Source organism: Myodes glareolus, chromosome 5 (genome assembly GCF_982192425.1).
Source record: "Myodes glareolus chromosome 5, mMyoGla1.1, whole genome shotgun sequence".
Lineage (NCBI taxonomy): Eukaryota > Metazoa > Chordata > Mammalia > Rodentia > Cricetidae > Myodes > Myodes glareolus.
In genome coordinates, this window is record NC_142030.1 from 54324315 (window position 1) to 54344455 (window position 20141).

The 20141-nt window shown below is 45.7% G+C and overlaps 1 protein-coding gene across 6 annotated transcripts in view; it reads right to left on the reverse strand.

Moving 5' to 3' along the window:
* Positions 1–19309, reverse strand: part of Abhd6 (abhydrolase domain containing 6, acylglycerol lipase) — a 49895-nt gene extending 30586 nt beyond the window's left edge. Inside the window, exons 1-2 of one of the 6 annotated variants that reach the window (XM_048421384.3) lie at positions 18975–19309; positions 6339–6399 (exon numbers count right to left, since the gene is read on the reverse strand). The gene's annotated coding sequence lies outside the window, so the exon portion shown is untranslated. Of the gene's footprint in view, positions 1–6338; positions 6522–17766; positions 17833–18974 lie in introns of those variants that run through there. The other 5 variants (XM_048421378.3, XM_048421381.3, XM_048421382.3 and 2 more) reach the window with 5 other exon arrangements.
* Positions 19310–20141: the final 832 nt, after the last annotated feature.

A 20141-nucleotide genomic window follows, 5' to 3' on the forward strand; every position in this document is an offset into this window, starting at 1 on the left:
TTTCAATGTAATCAGCTAGTAAGAAATTTATTCTCTATATTAAACAAACAAACAACAAACAAAATAAGGAAGAGAAGAAGGAAGAGTTGACCATTCCGCAGCGAGGGGAGTCATTCCGAGTCATACAGAGCCCACTAGTCAGCATCCGCTGCCACATGTTAATACTGTAGCTACATGTCCAAGGTCTTTATCATTATAAACAAGAATGGAGAGGAACTAGACAGGATAGATAAGTAGATCCAGATGAAACTTGCATCTGGATCAAGTTAAGTCTTGATCAAGGGAAATCAAGTGTAATCTGGGGTTAGAGATCAGGCATGGCATTTCAGAGCCCTTTAAAGCCCCTGATCTTGAATGCTGAGAATCCTGATGATGATATGTTACTCTTCAGGGCATAGGGCAAAATACAAGAGCAAACAGAATATACAAACACTTTCACTGACTCCTGCCTTCTAGCATGTCCAACCTGCCCAATGAATCCCAAGACATTTACGGCTATGGTCTACACATTTGCAGTAACAGTACCATCACCACGTCACAAGGTTGGACATGCTGACATTCATCAAATTTCCCAACTAAAGTCTTGGTCTGTACAAAGCAATAATGCCTTTTACAACAAAAAACAACTGTGGTCACCACCATCACAGTCAGATGTAAGAACAGTATTCATGCATCAGTAACTCCCCTGTGCCAGCCCTGTGCAGTGATTAACATCCATCTTCCCATTTTCTCTTTCATAACATAATGAGATGAGAAACACACCTCCCACTGAAACTTAACGAGGTCAATAAGAACACCTCCCAAGGTTACCTGGTCGGTAAGTAGCACGACCTGAACCCTCACTCAACCCTGTAGGTCTCCCTACTGCATGTCTCTGCCTCTCTCATGCAGTGTTTTCCAGGCATGCATGCACTAGGCATCAGTTATGCATAAGACTCCCAATTCAGTGACTCCATAGATACCCACTATATTTCTATAGAACTATATCAACACATGCTAATACAATAACAACTTTGACAAGTTACCAATCTTGTTCATTCCTTATTCCTGCTGGTATGTTTCTAAAACTATTCAGTGCTGCTGGTGTGGGAGGTCCTTCTGTCTCTGTGTTGCTTTTCTTGGTTAATGAATAAAGAAACTGCCTTGGACTGTTTGATAGAGCAGAACTTAGGTAGGTGGAGAAGATGAAACTGAATGCTGGGAGGAAGAAGGCAAAGTCAGAGAGACACCATGGAGCCGCCAGAGTCAGACATGACGAATCTTTGACGGTAAGCCACTGCCATGTGATGATATACAAATTAATAGAAATGGGCTAAACTAATATAAAAGTTAGTCAATAAGAAGCTAGAGCTACAGATTCAGCACAATGCCCATCAAAATCCCAGCAAAATTCTTTAAAGACCTCAAAAGAACAGTACTCAACTTCATACGGAAAAGCAAAAACCCAGGATAGCCAAAACAATCCTGTACAATAAAAGAACTTCTGGAGGCATCACAATCTTTGACTTCAAACTCTACTACAGAGCTACATTACTAAAAACAGCCTGGTATTGGCATAAGAACAGACAGGAAGACCAATGGAATCGAATAGAAGACCTGGATATCAATCTACACATCTTCAAACACCTGATCTTTGATAAAGAAGCAAAAAATACCAAATGAAAAAAAAAACATTTAACAAGTGGTGCTGGCATAACTGGATATCAAAATGTAGAAGAATGAAAATAGGCCCATATTTATCACCATGCACAAAACTCAAGTCCAAATGGATCAAAGACCTCAACACAAAGCCAGCCACACTGAACCTTATATAAGAGAAAGTGGGAAGTACACTTGAACTCATTGGCACAGGGAACTACTTCCTAAATAGAACCCTAGCAGCACAGACACTGAGAGAAACAATTAATAAATGGGAACTTTTGAAACTGAAAAGCTTCTGTAAAGCAAAGGACACGGTCGGTCAACAAGACAAAACGACAGCCTACACAATGGGAAAAGATCTTCACTAACCCCACATCAGACAGAGGTCTGATCTCCAAAATATACAAAGAACTCAAGAAATTGGACATCAAAAGATCACATAATCCAATAAAAAAAAATGGAGTACAGACCTAGACAGAGAACTCTCAACAGAGGAATCTAAAATGGCCGAAAGACACGTAAGGAAATGTTCAACATCCCTAGTCAACAGAGAAATGCAAATCAAAACAACTCTAAGATTCCATCTTAAACCTGAAAGAATGACCAAGATAAAAAACACTGATGACAGCTTATGCTGGAGAGGTTGTGGGGAAAATGAACACTTCTGCATTGCTGGTGGGAATGCAAGCTGGTACAACCCCTTTGGATGTCAGTGCAGTGATTTCTCAGAAAATTAGGAAACAATCTTCCTCAAGACCCAGTAATACCACTTTTGGGTCTATATCCAAAGGATGCTCAATAGTGACACAAGGACATGTGCTTAACTATGTTCATAGCAGCTTTGTTTGTCATAGCCAGAACCTGGAAAAACCTAAATGCCCCTTGACCGAAGAATGGATAAGAAAAATGTGGTACATTTACACAATGGAGTACTACACAGCAGAAAAAAATAATGACAGCTTGAATTTTGCAGGAAAATAGAAGGAGCTAGAAAACAGTATTTTGAGTGTGGTAACCCAGATACAGAAAGACAATTATCACATGTACTCACTCATAGGTGGTTTTTAAACATATAGCAAAGAAAGCCAGTCTACAAACCAAAATCCCAGAGAACTTAGACAACAATGCAGACACTAAGAGAGACTGACATAGATATAATCTACATGGGAAGTAGAAAGTAGAAAAAGATAAGAACTCCTTAGTAAATTGGGAGCATGGGAACCTTGGAGGATGATTGAAGGGAGGGGGGAGAGGCAGGGAGGGGAGCAGAGAAAATGTAGAGCTCAGTTAATATCAATAAAAAAATGTATACACACACACACACACACACACACACACACACACACACATATAAAAAGAAGCTAGAGCTAATGGGCCAAGCAGTGTTTTAATTAATATAGTTTCTGTGTGATTATTTTGGTTCTGGGTGGCTGGTGTGGGACAATCATCTATATTCTGTCAATTATATTTTAAATAAATGCTGATTGGCTAGTAGCTAGGCAGGAAGTATAGATGGGACAACCAGACAGGAAGTAGAGGCGGGTCAATGAGAACAAGAAAATTCTGGGAGGAAGGAAGCCCATTCCTCTGCAGCCCTGATCCATCCACAGAAGAAGCAAGATGTACCTCACTGAAAAAGGTACCGAGCTATGTGGCTAACATATACTAGAGTAATAGGCTAATATAAGTTATACGAGTTAATAAGAAGCCTGAGCTAATGGGCCAATCAGTTTATAACTAATATAGACCTCTGTATTATTTCTTTGGGACTTAACAATTGCAGGAAATGGGCAGGACAGAAAACCTCAGTCAGCAGGAGGCCAGGACGAACAAGCAGCTCCCTTCTCCAACATGCTATTTATGTTTCTTTAGTTATACAATGTAAAAATTATCCCCATAAAGTTTGCCACTAGAAAAATACTATTATTTTTATTTTGTGTGTATGGGTATTTTGCCTGCATGTACGCTTGTGTACCACATGGATGCAGTGCTTACTGAGGCCAGTAAAGGGGGGTTAGATTCCCTGGAATTTGAGCTACAGATGGCGTTGAGTCACCATGTGGGTGCAGGGAACTGAACCTGGGTCTTTGCAAGAGCAATAAGTACTCTTAAGTGCTGAGCCATCTCTCTAGCCCTGAAAAATACTAATTTTAGCCAGGCCTCATGGCACAGGCCTGTAATTCCAGCTCCTTGGGAGGCAAGGCAGAAGGATCACTAGTTGAAGGGCTTCCTAGGCTAAGTAACACATTCCAGGCCAGTCTGGGCAACTTAGCAAGATCTTGTCTAAAATAAATTTAGTGGTTTTTGTTTTGCTGAGGACATGGGTCAGTGGTAGAGTAAGTCAAATTCAGAAGGCTGGGGGGTGGTAATGGTGGTTCTGGTGACTAAAACACTATAGAGAAAGAAATATAGAGAAAGAAAAATGCCATGTTCCTGAAATTTGAGTGCAATGTTTCCACTGACCAACAGTGCTGCATCTCCACAGACTTCTGAACTAGCTCCTGAAAAGAATCTGATTCTTCAAAACTATCACTGAAGGTCAACAGCTAGAACAGCCCTGGTTGCTCTCCTCCACTTTCTTTGTGGTCATCTTATCTCCTCAACTGTGGTTCCGCTCATTCCTGCTCTGTAACTTGAGGTTTCAACAGCCTTGCTGTTGAAGTGAGCCATGGCTGAGCATCTTGGCTGGGGTACCCCAGTGTACTCTCCTCAATTGTTCCCTGGATAACTGTAGAGGCGTTTTACGTGACCCACTCCCCCGTTATTGTCATAGTGCTCTCCTGACTCTTCCCTCACCTCCACTCTCGACCACTCTCTCCTACAGGAATTATAAATACCAAGGTACATGACAAGATTTCCTTCTAGATTTTTCTACTGCCTGCCTGACCACCTATGACACTAAGGTCCCACGATGCCTCAAACATATTTCTTCCTGTTTCTTCGGAGTCACTGACTTTTACTGACAGTTCCTCCATTCACGCAGCCTCCTCAATTCTACATAACTTCCACTCTTCTCACTTGTTCAGCACACCAGGTGAATATTGGTGAAAGATACTGGCACTCGGGTCAACTGTCTAAGTCTAAATACTGATGTTTAAACCAAAATAACTTCTGGAGATACAGTTCTGCGACAGAGTGCTTGCCTAGCACATATGAATCCCTAAGTTCAATGTTCAGTACCATAAATTCAAAGTTCACTTCTTAATTACAACAGCTGCCTTTCAAGCACTCAATAGTCACATGTAGACAGGAGTACCAATACGGGACCACACAGCACTAGGAGTCACACCCACACAGGACAGCACGGGCACTGGGAGTCACACCCACACAGCACTGGGAGTCACACTGAGATGGCCCCTTGCAAGCAATCAATTAGGTCAGTTTGGTTTAGTATTTGGTGGAAGAGCAATCAACATCAGATGTAGAACTGTTAATCAGTCAGACATGCTCCCTTGGAACCAGGCCCTTGTTTCTCCTGGTGCTCCCTTTCTGTAAATGCTGTTCCAACACATCAACCATCCTTCCAACACCAGCTCCTGGAGGACTCATCTCAGTTCAAGGCAAGAATTGGGCTGAGCTGAACAAACACCCACCAGATGAAATAAAAAACATCCCATATAGCCCCAATTTGACTTCTCAGTGCTGACTCAGACTCACCCCACATCTTCTTACACCCTAGCCAACTAACTTCCTGCCCCACTCCTGACCACAGTGCCTCCTACTGTGTCCCCTTCTGATCTTGCTACCCTATAGCTAACTGATAAACTCACACATCCCTGCCTCCAGGGCTAGTTCCAGTGATACATTTCCCAGCAGAGTACTGTCATTCCTCTGTGGCCTTGCCTTCTAGATATCCTTTGTATCAGAGCCCTGCTCCTTGATGGTCTTTGAAAATGGTACAGACTTTTGGACTGTATACTGGAGTTATGGAGATCCTTGTGATGGTCTGTCCTGTCCCTTTAAGAGACAAGCCACACTCCCTCTCTCCCATGTCTGCCTAGGCAAGCTGATCTGCCAATCTTCATCTTCAGCTTCCAGCCCAAGTCCCTTCCTTCCACCCCCCTCTCTCAAAGAGGCAGCTTCTGTCTCTCCCTTCTCCCCACTTCTCTCCTTCTCTGTCTCTGTCTCTCTCTCCTCTTTCCTCCTTCTCCCTTCCCTACCATAACCCACTAAATAAATATCCAGCTTCACTCTGCATGGCCGTGTGGCTCCCTGCCTGGGACCAGATGCCTTTGGAGACCCGTGGCATGGTCTTGTGGAATGCCTATCCATCTCAGTCTCTCACCCACAATGCGGCTCCCTGCTTGGGACTCGCTGCCTTGTGGCCCACAGGCAAGCCACTTGGGGGCTCCCTGCCTGGGACCCGGCTGCCTTTATGGCCTGCCATGGTCTCGGTACCCACTGCCTGCTGCCTGCCACCACACGGGAACCTGCGGCATGGTCTCAGGGCCTTCTGCCCACTGCCTCTGCTTGGGGACCTGCACCATTTCTGCAGCTATGCTTCTCGGGGAGCCTGCAGCATTTTACCTTTACCATAACAATCCTTGCCCCAAGTACTAATCCCTTCCCACCACAACACACACTGACCTAGAGACTATGCAGCATGGGGGGCCTGGGACAGGACTTCAGAGTGGCCCAGCCTCAGGAAAGCCTGCTCCTGTTTTAGATAATCTAATATATTAAAAGCGCACACTTACTCTTCAAGAAGCAGACTCTTTCCCAACGTTACTGGCTTTGGCAGGAGTTGAAAATGAGATTCTGTAATCACAAGAAATAAAATGACAAAGCATTAAATCATATAAGGAATGTGTTGGTAGATGGCCAAATCTGGCTGTGGTGGAGCAGAGGGCTCTCAGCACTCGGAAAATGCGCATTTCCTACAGCTTTATTGTCCTGCCTCTAGCTCAAGCCACCTCCCCAATTAGTAGGCCAAAGTGCACAGAGGGCGGGGCTAAAAGGTCTAAGATGAAAGCAGGTGAGAGGTCAAGATGGATTGATTGTCACCAGCAGGAGAGGTCAAACAGATAGAAGCAGGCATGCTTGGGGCACAAAGCTTAACAAAGACCTTCAAATAAAGATCTAGATTCTTGTTCCTCATCTCAAGGAGCGCTTAGCTAAATGCTATTTTGGGGAAGAAATAAAAAAAGAAAAATAACTAGTGGGTAAAGGAAGGAAATCCTGCTACAGGAGTGGCCAGTAAACACGGTTGCTAAATGCTCAAAAACTGGGCTAGAAGGACAGAAGGGGGCTGGCAAAACTTCACAGCCAAGTGAGAAGATGGGACAGGAAAGTTAGGCCACTCAACCCAAAAGTATTCCAGGCAAGTTAGCGTTAAACATGAAAAACAGAATCAAGAAAAGTCTAGAAGAAATCACAATTTGAAAATGTCTCCACGGGGAAGGTCACTCTAAGACACATAAACCACAGAGGCCATAACAAAACACTTCACTAAAAATAAATTATATCAGTATTATAAGAATAATAAGTTGATTGCATAAAATTGCTTTTGAAGTCCACTTGGAAAGAGATTTCATAAACAAAATCAAAACTTGCCAACAGATATCACATAACAGACAACTTCCTTAGAGCATAAAAAGTCCCCAAAGACCAAGAACAACAAGTAAGTGGGTAAGTGACCTGGATAACATTCCAGGAAGAAAATAGAAACAGTCCTTAAACCCATGAAAAGAAGCTCAGTCTCCTGTACAATAAGACTAAGTCCTTGGGTTAAGGTTCTCACTCATCACTAACAAAAACAGTAAAAAACCCAAGAAGCCACGGACTATGTGGTGAGGATGTGTAGAAACAGATGCTCTTGCGTCCTGGACCAGTTTGCACACTCATCAGCAAACTCCATGGACAGCAACTTGTCAAAACCTGTGGCAATGTAAGGTGTCCCTTCCCTTGACCTAACAATGCCCCTTTTCTTTTAGGAGTTCACCCTTATTTTCTATTTAACATATATAAAATCTTGATACAAGGTTATTTATTACAACATACTATAACGAAAGGCTGGAAGCAACTCATATGCCCCCTTTCATGGGATCTGGTGACTAAATACTGGCATAGCTTTTGAAAAGACTACAGCTGGACAGCAGTGGTACATGACTTTAATTCCAGCACTTGGGAGGCAGAGGCAAGCGGATCTCTGAGTTTGAGGCCAGCCTGGTCTACAGAATGAGTTTCAGAACAGCCAGGGCTACACAGAGAAACAAAACAAAGCAACAACAACAAAAGATTCAATAGAGCCATTAAGTACAAATTAAAATTATCAGACATTAAAATAATGGGGCACACAACTACGCAAGGTGATGCATGTCTTTAATCCCAGCACTTGGATAGCAGAGGTAGGTGGATCCCTGTAAGTAAGAAGCCAGCCTGGTCTACACAGTGATTTCCAAGCCAGCACTGGTACTTAGATCTTGTCTTTTAAAAAGTACATTTATTTGGGATTGGAGAGATAGCTTGGTGCTTAAGAGCAGTTGCCACTTTGCAGAGGACCAGGGTTCAGTTTCCAGAACCCACATGAGGGCTCACAACTGTAACTCAAGTTCCACCAGATCAGATACCCTCTGCTATCTTCCACGGGCATCAGACACACACATGGTTCACATGTATACATGCAGCTGACACTCTCATACACATAAATACATTTTAAAATACCGAGGCAGTCCCATTTGTCCCAATGGGTAAAGAACAATAAGGTATATTGTTAATTTTAAAAAAGAAAAGAAAAGGAAATAGAGGACTGGAGAGCAGCCAGGCATGTGGTACACATCTATAATTCCATCACTGAGAAAACAGAAGCAGATTCTGAGCCTGTGGTGGTGCACGCCTTTAATCCTAGCACTTGGGAGGCAGAGGCAAGCAGATCTCCAAGTTCAAGGCCAGTCTGCTCTATAGATCAAGTTATGGGATGGTCAGGGCTACATAAAGAGACCCTGTCTTGGGGGTGGGGGGGAAGAAAGCAAGAAAACTGAAGTGGGAGGATTGGGAGTTCAAGGCTAGTATGAGCTGTGTAGCAACTCAGTCTGGAAAAAAAAATAAGTAAACAAGCAAAATCAAAGCAGACAGTAGATGAAATAAGACTTCTACATTGAAGAGAGAACGAGAAACATATATGATATGCTTGTATGTGCATAAAATGGTTCTGGAAATAATGGCTGGGTCTGGGGAGAGAAACTGGAAGGCTGGGAGCAGAGATGAGAGTGGAAGAAAGATTTCTGTTTCTTTTATTTTTATTGTATGTGCACTGGTGTTTTGCCTGCATGTATGTCTGTAAGGGTGTTGGAATCCCTGGAATTATAGACAATTGTGAGCTGCCATGTGGGTGCTGGGAATTGAACTGGGGTCCTCTGGAAGAGCAGTTAGTGTTCTTAACCGCTGAGCCATCTTTCCGGTCCTAGAAAGTAAGATTTCTAATGGATCCTGTCTTGTGACTTTTGAACTGCTACCATGCACCTGTATGAAGTCTTTCTCCCCATTTCATCACAGATACGATATAAACTCCTCAAATGCAAAGAGCTGTCCTGCACGCTCTGCTTCAGTAGCTGCTAGTTGTGTGTGGCAATTTAAACACAAATACGAATACCTGGGTTTGGATCTCTGGCACCTGTGTAAAAAGCCAGGCGTGGGAGCACACGCTTGCAAACCTAGTGCTAGGCAGGTGGAAAGAATAGAGAAAGACACCTGACATTGATCTAGTCACACACACACACACACACGCACACACACACACACACACACGCACGCACACACGCACATGGAAGGGGGTATTAAAATTTGGTTCCTTGACTGCACTAGCCATGTGTCATATTATACACAGCAGCCACAAGCACACATGGCTTGTGCCTACCACAGAGACTAGATGGTGGAAATATAGAATATTTACATTATCAATAAAAGTTCTATTGGCTTAATGAAGAGAGCAACCAAGCCTTCCGTGAAGAAATATAAATTCAAGTACTGTTAGGATGAAAATCTATCTCCGTACATTAGGCACGTAATCAGAATGCCTACATTAAGATTATATTCAGAGTGGGGGGGCACACCTCCTGACCTATGTAACAGTGCAGAGGCCAAGTACACACCAGCGGGAACTTTAGTCTTTAATGCTCAAGGTCCAGTACTCTAAGATAGACACTGATAAGGTCTCTCCAACCTGTAACCACACATCCAAGGTTAAGCTATGACTTCCTGTCTCCTTTGTGGTTCAGAAAGGGCTGATGAGAAAGTTCATAAAACACCAGTGACTGTTTTCCCTGGGGGTTCTTGTTCAAGAACTGGTCGGGACACAGCTGCTCCCCCAATTCTGTCACTCTAGTGACACCGTGGACAAGACAGCTCAGTCTGCTGGGCTGTGCTCACAGGCAGAGGATCAGGGAGGGACAGAAAGTCTTACCACCTAACCCTGGAGATCCAACTAGCAGGGACAGGACCAATTAGACAGAACAACCAGGAACTTAGCTACAAGGGGGCTTGTGCATCTATGGCAGTTTTCAAAACCCTTACTGTCTAAGAAGACAAAGGTCATGTCCTGGCAAGGCCCAGTTTGTGAGAAACATCAGACTCTTGAGCCAAGATATGAGCTGTGATAATCCAAGATAACTACCTCCTAGAAATCATGTTTGAAATAAGACAAAACCACTGAAATCCAAACCAGTCTCTCTATCTGTTTAAAACAGAAGTCTAACACCACTTGATCAGCTCCTCATGTGGTACCTCAGCTTCAGGGTCTGGGGATCACACTACAAACTCTCCTCCTCCCTCAAGGAAGAGTGCCAGAGAGAGCATCATATTGGCAAGCACTTTCTACTGGACTAAAAGGGAACCAAAGTAGTCCCATGTGTGCTATGATAGACGCCTAAAATGGAAACTGAGCACCCTAAAACATTCTCCTGTTGCCCAGACTTGCTCTCAAAGAGCTAGGAATTTAAAGAGGTTTGTCTTCAGCAAAGGGGGTATGGCCAGGCAAAAGTATTTCTGATTGTAGGAACAAAGCCGACTTCACAGAGAAGAGTCCTGTCAAAATAAACAGTGGCAAGGTTTGGAGGGCACAAAGTCTAGCTGGACCGTACCCTCTTTCTAGCCCAAATCTCCTACCCACGGGAAGTCTCAGTAATGTAACGAACACAAGAAATGGGACATAAAAACTAGACCTTATGGGGTTTGCCTGGAACCCTACAGCATTCAGGAGGCTGAGGCAGGAGGATCATGTTTAAGGATAGTCTGGGCTACAAGATGAGATTCTTGTCAAAGAGAGGGGTAGGAAGAGGAAGAAGGTGAAGGAGGAGGAGAAGGAGCAGGAAAAGAAGACGACGGAAGAAGAACAAGAAGTTGAAGAAAGAAGACACAATACAGAACCACACTTAAAATTTCGTAGTTGGTGGCTAACACTGGAAAACACTACATTGAGAACTAGGTTCAGAAAGACAAAGACCAAAGGCCACATAGCCTTTCTCATATGCAGGTCCTAGGTTCTAGTTCTTATATAGGTATAACTATTAGGGAATGAGTTATGAAATGACAAAGGTGACCATGAGGGAGGAAAAAGAAGTATTAAGGAAAGGCCAGTAAACAGAGTAACAGAACACATGCGATCTAACTACTGGGGGCAAAAGGTACAAGCCAGGAGGGAGAGGGAAATAAGAGAGAGAAAGGGAAAACAACCAAAACAAAGTATGCTAGAAAATGCTGAAGAACTCTGTTACTTTGTATACTAATTAAAAAAAGAAAACAACTAAGATGCGGCAAACAGGAGTTTGCTGCTGGTAACCTGTACCCGTAGTAAACATAAAATGTTTGTATAAGCAAGGGGTTAGGATGTAGCTCAGCACACACAATGCTTTGGGTTCCATCCCTGGCACTGTGTAAAGTTGGTACACTGTGGTAAGATGGTATCCACTACAACCACAGCCTGGAGGGTAGGAAGACCAAGGTCATCTTTAGCTACATAGTAAGTTTGAGGCCAGCCTGGGATACTTGAGACCCTGTCTCAAACAGAAGCAAACAGAGTAACAAACACTAAATAAAATTTGTGTTTTAGAGCGGGGTGGGCGGTAGTCGGGTGGTGGTGACACACACCTTTAGTCCCAGCACTCAGGAGGCAGAGGCAGGCAGACCTCTGTGAGTTCAAGGCCAGCCTAGTCTTCAGAGTGAGTTCCAAGATACTCAAAGCTACACAGAGAACCCCCCCACATTGTTCTAATTACAGCCCTGTGTTAATTCCTAGAACAAAGAATAAAGTACCATAGACTGTTAGTAGCATGAAGGGTCTACCCAGTTAACTTCTAGTTACCATGGTGTTATCAAGAGGATTTTTTTTTCCCAAAAGTATCTCAGTTTCATTTCTTAAGGGTCCCTCAATCCTCTAATTTTCCTGCCTCCATCCCTTGAAGGGGTACTTATCCCTTGTCTTGAACTGTTGACACATCTAAAAATATCAGATTCTGCCACTGTCTCAACACATCAGCCAGGAGGCTCTCAAGCATTACTTGTGTTGATTTCATGAAATCCTACCTCTCTGCTAAGAGTGGTGATTGTACAGTCCCCTATCTAACACTTACAAAAATCTACAGCAGGGAAGACACAGAACAAATCACAGGTGCTTCTGGAGCTTGCCTGTCCACCAGCATGGAAAACAGCAGGGGATGTGACAGAATGGGACGTTCTGCATGTATTGCATGTTCATGAATCCATTAATGAGGATTTTTCTTGGCATCAGAACTTCTACCTCCCATCTCCAAGCTGGACCCTTTGGCTGACTGAGATAAGAGACCAACTCCCTCCTCCCTCTACGGACTACACCACACTGGCTTTCTCTTCTTCTCCACTGGTCCCTCTTTCTACTAGAGGACGCTGTTAAATCTCCTTTGTGGCTCCTTCTGGTAGAACAAGGAAGTTAGATCCTCAGCTAGGGTTTCCTCTGCGTCCCCAGTTCACCCCACTCATTCTCCCTCCCCCCAAACTTCTGAATGAACCAGATCATAGCCTTTGGCTTATTATAAACACTTAAGACTCAGTGCTGTGCCCTTGGTGGACACCTGGTAAATTCCAAACAGTATACCATGAAGTCAAAACACAGCCCACTCTCAGACGCAGAAGAAAGAAGTCCCTGCAGCCACCAGACTGTCTCTCATGGAGGAGCCACGGGACCATAGGGCTACATATCAGTGTCAACACAAGCTACACCCTCACTCCATCCTATGAGTACCGACACAATGAACATTACTGTCAGAACCTCTGTAGAGGCTGCAGGTCAGTGAGGCAGCTGAGACCCAGAGGGTCACACTGCTTTCTTTTCCTCTGCTCCTTGGTTCGCAAGGTTCTTTAGCATCAGGTGCAAGGCTCATCTCTCAGGAGTCATTCTTTTCAATCGCTCACCACCTGTCCACCACTTTCACGGACTATTCCACAAGCCGTGGACACACCAGATCCTTCCACGTCTCTAGGGCTTTGGCACACTTGGCCTTCTGTCTTTTAAGCCCTGGCTTACCCCCTGTCTGCATGTGCTCCTCAAAGGTTCAGGTTTGTGCTTCAGTTTCCTGGATTCAAATCTCTGCTCTGCTACTAACCAGCCACTGGGCTTTGAACTGATTCTCTCAGAACTTTAGTGTGGAGATGACATGATGTCAGAGGAGGTTCAAAGGAGTGACTGGCACATACCGGAAGTCCCTCTGCACAGCAGGGAAGACCAACCTGCTGGCCCAGCAGTCAGACAGCCCTGCCACACACCACACCATTACCCCTGCCATGTCCTGCCCTGCTCAGGGACTGTCCAACTGCTTAAGCTATATAAAGGGGTCTGTGCTGCAGTCTACATACTCAGGTTTAGCTTAGTGTTCAGTTCTCAAGTGTGCAGCCCTGGGCTCCTAACCTGGGTACATGACAAAGCAAACCTCCCTGGCCAACAGCCAAAGCGTCTGGAAAACTCCCAGGCAAAAGCTGCTGCTATTCTAGCTAATTACTTAACAAGAGGAGGATCCCAACCTGCAGCAGTTAGGGACCTCGGTTCACCCCTTCCAGGACTGGGCGCTCCGCTTTGGTACTGCAGAGGTCACCCGGCCAATCAAGCCCATGCAGCCATAGCAGCGACAACGACCTGACGCACAGGGCTCCCGACAGCAGCACGCTCTTCTGTGAAGAGACAGTTGCACTCAACAGCTAGAAGCACTTTCATGTCATGAGAAGCAAGCCCATGTCAGGATTCTTAGTAAGTGGCAATGGGGGCCAGACGAGCAATGCTGGCTGTCCTGCCTTCAGCATCCCTGGCCTTCACCTGCTCAAGCTCTTCACAAGCTGTGATAAGCAGAAAGGTCTCAAAACAAAACAAAATTGACAACTCCTGGGGGGCAAAGTTACCCTGGCTGAGACTTCTACCCCCATCCCATCACCATGGAAACTCAGTGAGGAACTTGGAATTATGCACTAAAGTTACCCAGAAATAATGTCTTCCATTGTCAAGGGTTCCAAACCCAGTTTTCAGACTCTTAAAGCCTGGTTCCATGTCAGAATCTCCCTGATTCAGATGGCTCAGGAGTGGAGTGTTGGCATAGTGCTGTTTTTAAAACCCTTGCTGCTTGGCTGGTTGGTTGTGCCATAGAACTCAGACGGGCCTCAAGCCTGCTATGCAGCCAAGGATGGCCTTCATTGCTTCACCAGAGCTGGGATTACAGGCATGCATCACCATGCCTAGTTTATGTGGTGCTGGGATGGAGCCCAGGGCTTCCAGCATGCTAAGCAAACGTGACAGAACCACATTTTCTGCACCCAATGGATAAAAGTGTCCCAGAGCCTTTTTTCTCCCAGGGTAGATAATCTAATACTAAGCAAGTTCAAAAGCCAGGCAAGAAGTTTACCCCTGAGCTACAGTGGAGCCCTCCCCACCAGCGGCTCTAAGTGTACACAGAATGCAGTGTAACACTTCTTCTGCCAACCCCACCCCCACGGCAGTGGAAAAAGCCAGTGGCGCAGCCAAAACAAGTGTGAGAAGATTTCTGATGCTCCTTCCTCACTGTGCCACGTCCTCTGTGCACCCCCGTTTCTTGGTCTGCAGACAGTTTAACAGAAAGAAAACGTACTGCCACCAGCAGGCAGCTTTCTCGAGTTCTTATCGAGTTATCCAGTGGTGTCCCATGACACTGCCCATGAAGGCCCGCCTCACACAGCTGTTGGCCATATCTGAAACACGTTTACACCAGTTTTTAAAATAGCAACATGTGGTAGTGCTGGTGGGGGAGGTGTTCTGTGTTCTGGAGAGATAGTTCAGTATCTATCTGAACTGACACCAAACTTTGACAACCTGGGCTCAATTCCCGGGACCTGCGAGGTGGAAGGGAGCCAATTCTCGAAAGTTGACCTCACTTGTGTGCTGTGCTATGTGTGTACAGATATGTACAAATAAACATGTAATACTTTTTAACATTTTTTAAACGGTGGGCATGTAGCTCAGTGGTAGAGAATCTACCTAACATGTACGAGACCTTAGGCTCAGCACCCATACCAGTACCCCCTCCCCCTGCAAACACAAACAACGTGTAGACCTTGCTTCTTGGTATACTGCAAACTTAATTCTTGTTTTTCATTTTTGTTTTTTGAGACAGGGTTTCCGTGTAGCATTAGCTGTCCTAGAACTCACTCTGTAGCCCAGGCTGGCCTTGAACTCTGAGACCTGCCTGCCTCACCTTCTGAGTGCTGGGATTAAAGGTCTGCACTACCACACCCAGCTCGTAAAGACTTTTAAAGGGGTCTCTGCCCTTCTTTTTGAAATCAGAGCACAATAACTGATCTGGTCACCAAAATAACCAGGAACAAACTGGTGAAGAGTATTCTCTCAGCTGCTCATCAGTCTCCCAGGATAAAAGACTTATCATTTTTTCCTCCCAAACCCAGAGGTGATCCATATTCCCTTAGGACAGGCCTGTATCAGCCACACAATCTATGAACCAAGACCATCTCTAAGACAGGTTTTCCTTCTTGCAAAAAATTGCATAAGTACTTCCAGTTGCACAAACGATTTGGCCACAGTCACTCTCCCTATACAGATCCCCACAGAGCTCACAGCCCATCAGTTTTAAAACTCAAAGGGAGGGCTATTTCGCTCTCTCGGTGCCAAGGTAGAAAATGGGTTAGAGCCGATAAAAGCTTCAGTGGCCTTTCTGAGCTAAAAGAAAAATGTTTATTCTGCTTGGCCCAAACTCACTTTCAAGTAGAGGGTGTGAGTTGCTTATCTGAATTAAATATAGCTTCTGTAATCCAAGGTAGTGGTCAGTGACCATGGCTCTTCCCAATACTGGTAGTCCACACTCTGGGCTCTGCGGATCACTTTATCAAAGGATCACTGCTTTCCTCCCATGTAGAAACAGTTTCTAAGGTGAAGCTCACAGAGTAGGTAACCGGCCAGGGGCTCAGAGCAAGTAGAGCGGAGATGTAGGTCCAATGCAAAAGCAAATATGCCGCCATATAACATCAGCCTTTCTCCCTGCATTCCAGCTATGCTATAGTGAGAGGGTTCAGAAGCCATGGGCCCACAATTACTTTACAAACCAATCTACCTGTTGGCTTACACGGTGGGGGAAGGGGGAGGGAAGTGGGAGGGAGGGAGAGAATCCTGGAAAATCCTAAAAACTCCCTGATGGGGGCTGGAGAGATGGCTCAGTGATGAAGAGTTTTGCCTGCTCTTCCAAAGGTCCTGAGTTCAAGTCCCAGCAACCACATGTGCTCACAACCATCTGTAATGAGACTTGGTGCCCTCTTCTGGCCTGCAGGGATACACTGAATACATAATAAATAAATAAATCTAAAAAGCAAAACAAAACAAAACAAAACAAAAACTCCCTGATGACCAGAGTAACTTAATTTACTTATTTAGCTATGGCAGGGATTAAACCCAGCACCTATCACATTCCAGGCAAGTGCTCGAACACTGTATCTCCCTCATCCCCAGCCCACACAGCCTAACTTTAGAAAAATAAACTGGTACCAGTTTATTCCCTCTATTAGAAAAGCATTCATAAGAAGTTAGTCATGGAGGCAGGACAGATGGCTCAGCAGTTAAGAGCACTGGCTGCTCTCGCACAGAATCCGGTTCAACTCCCAGCACCCACATGGCAGCTCACAAACATCTGTAACTCCAGCCTCAGGGGATTTTATATCCTCTTCTGACCTCCACAGATACCAGGCATGCACACAGTACACAGACAGACATCCAAATGTAACACCCATACATATATTTAAAAAAAAAAAGTTGTTAAAACTGGGTTAAAAAAAATCAGTGACTCTGAGAACCTCTGAGGTCAAACTTGGTGTGTCTCAGGAAGGTGCCATTTCTGGAAGTCTCACATCACCCCCTCCAAGAACTACATCAACAGGACACCCACCTTGTGGGGCAATCAAGACAGTACTACGGGTAATGTTCTCTCAGTAGCTTAGGACAGAATCAGGCACTTAGTACTTGCTTACTTTGTCAGCTACTACAGTTACATTTGGTATTTAATACCAGCTGGTGGCAGCCAGCCACGAGGGACGCCTAAGCAGGGAGTCAAGCAAAGGTTGTCTACAAGGTCCCAGGCTCTCCTCTTACTTTTCTTAAACACCTAGAGCCTGGGACTTTAAAAAAAAAAAAAAAAAGCTCAAAATAACATACCCCCTGCACACACAGCCGTTTGACCCTCCTCATAAGCCCCACTAGGTTGATTTGGCCTCCCCACAGGTCTGTGGGTGTGGGAGTAAATTATGTGTGCTTAGCCCAGCAGCTAGCATTATCTGCATCTCTACGGCAACCGGAAAGCCCCAGTCCCTGTAAGCAGGGATGCTAAATCCTTCTCTGGCTGTCGAAGTTGTTAGACCACCAGCTTCCTGGCTCCTCCAAAGGGAGAGGGAATTGGGACATGCGAAGGCATCAGAAGCCCAAAGGAGATTTGATGTTCGCGGAGGGAGAGAAATCTTAGGGTAGGTACAGAAGTCTGGTCATGGTAAGAGAGGTGACATGGAACTAGGTCATTTGGGAGTGCTAGGTAGCCAGACAGGCTTGAAGAAAAGGCTCCCTCTCCCATCGTGAGCTTCGGGCTCCGCCTCTTGTCTCCCTGGCAACGCATTTTTTTTTTTTTTTAAGAAAAGGAAGCTCACGTTTGCTGGGCAGGCGGGTCTATGAGTTCAAGGCCAACCTGATCTCAGGAGAGAGTTCTAGTCAGCGGCACACGGAGAAACCCTGTCTCAAAAAACAAAACAAAACAAATAAAAGCGAAAGAAAGAAAAAAGGAAGAAAGAAAAAAAAACAGGAAGCATTATAATTTCCCTCCTTTAAGATTTCAAGTACTACATGCAAGGTAGGAAACTAGAGGCTGGTAGTCTTTGTTGAGTACCCCCCCCCCCAGCCAAGAAAGCTTTTCCTCGCGCTAAAGCGTGGTCTTTAAAAATTGAGCCAACTGGGCTTGTCAATCACCTAGCCAGGAGACTGCCTCTCAGCAAGGACGACGTGCCTAAAGACTTGGTAAGGTAAGGGTGGGAATAAACCACTTAGCGAGATAAGAGCCCGAAGTCCCTTCCTGGAGGCAGCTGCTTGCATATCTTCACTGTTAAGTCTGCCCACTTTTCTGACCTCTATTTCAAAAAGCTAATCATGCTTGTCCCGGACATTCTGAACATATCTCTCCCTGATGCTCGAAGCCCTTCCACACAGTTGCTTGCAGTTTCCACTGCTGAGCCTGTGTTGATCCTAACTCAAAGGGCACGACTTTCCTCGCCATCAGCCACGGAGATTTACAGCTTGCCTGTCCAGTTTTCTCTCAAACTCTAACAACATGGTTCCCGAGCTTTAAAATGTTTCTATCGATGAGACTACGAATCCGCAAAAACGGTGCCGCGATTCCCCGGTACCAGAAAAGCTAGTTGTAGTCCTGCTCTAGAGCGGAGAAGGTAGCAGGGTTGGAGTGCGTGGGGTGGAGGACCAAATCCACCTTGGCTCTAGGAGAAAGGCACCGCGGCTGGTGCAAGCACGGAGGATCCGGAGGAAGAAGAGAAATGGGATGCATATCCCACTCAGTCCTCACTCTATTCCTAAGCTTAAGGAAGCTGGCAGCGAGCCAGCCAGTAGGGAGACCCGGCTTGGGAACATCTCAGGCCTCCCCCTCCCCCGTGCCCGCACCTTAAGAGAAAGCGGGAAAATGGAACAGGAAGGGAGGTTTGTATCTCGGACCCATCTGCATTCACCCTTGCGATGCTGGGGTGGAAGGGCTGGCCCTCGGAAAATGGGGGCAGATGGCCAGGTCGTGGGAGGCTGACATCCCTCTCCTAAGAGCACAGCCACAGTCACCTTAAATTCCCGCCTCGCTCACCTGACCGACCTCAGAGGCCGGGGTCCAGCAGCCGGATCACCGCCCTCCGTTCCCAGGTCCCCGCACCTGCGCACTCCCAGCTCTCAGTGATAGGCTTGGCTCGGCTCCTTAAAGGCGCAACGCGCACGCTCGCGTCCTCCGACAGAAAAACCCGTCCAGCCCGAACCGGGAGTTGTGTCTCAGCAGCCGGGTTTTGTTTGGGGTACGCCGGACCGCTACCCCTAGCTAATTCGTGTCCCTAACTCAATACATTAACCCGGCAGTTCAGTCCTTCTCCAGAAGCCCGCCTCCACCAATCGTGAACCTAAGGCACGAGCCACTCAGTGGGTTCCCAGAGGAAGAACTGAATCGTTCCTCGCATAAAGAGTGCTCAGGGGCGGGCATTAGGGAGCAAATATTGCCACGTTGCCAGGCGAAGTCAAAGTTCATGGGGGCACTGTTTGGTTTACTGAGCATCTACTGTGTGCCTAGCGTTTCTGAGCCTTTCGCCTACCAAAAAGATCCAAGCAGGATCTTGACCCTGAGAGTTTAGAGACTTGGGAATTCCAAAGACTTGGCTACTGAACTATAGGGTGGGGATAAAGGGATGAGACCCTAGTGTTTAGCATCTAGAAAACTTTCTGGGAAGTATATTGTCGTTTCTTCCCTCGTAAAACCAAGCAAAGGACGGTGTGGGCTGGCTACTCTTCCTGTCCCAAAGTCTCAGTTAAGACGTCATTCCAGGAAGCCCTCCCTAAATCCCTCTAGGTTCACACTGTGCGGCAAGCTTAACTCCAGTCAAAACACCCAGTCTTTGTTTTAACAAGTATGTATTGAGCACCGAATGGTCACATAGAGATAAGTAAAGGACCCGTCCCTATACTCACACAGCGCAAATCTACCTGCAGCAAGAAATCCTAGACCCTCTCTCTGCCTCTATCTGCAGACAGGGCTGGAACTAGTGTCCTTCAGGACTCTGGACCACTTACATCCTCTGTAAGGGCAGCCCTCTAGCACGGTCCACCAGGCTCTGTAGCAGACAGATCTGGACTAAGCTGAAGGACAAGAAACCCTAGAGTTTCCAAGTGGAGGTTTCTGAAGCTACCAGTGCACACTCCTGTCCAATAAGGTTTTTTATCAAGCTTCTGGAACTTACCCCAAAGTCTGGGACAAGATTCCTGGCTCAGA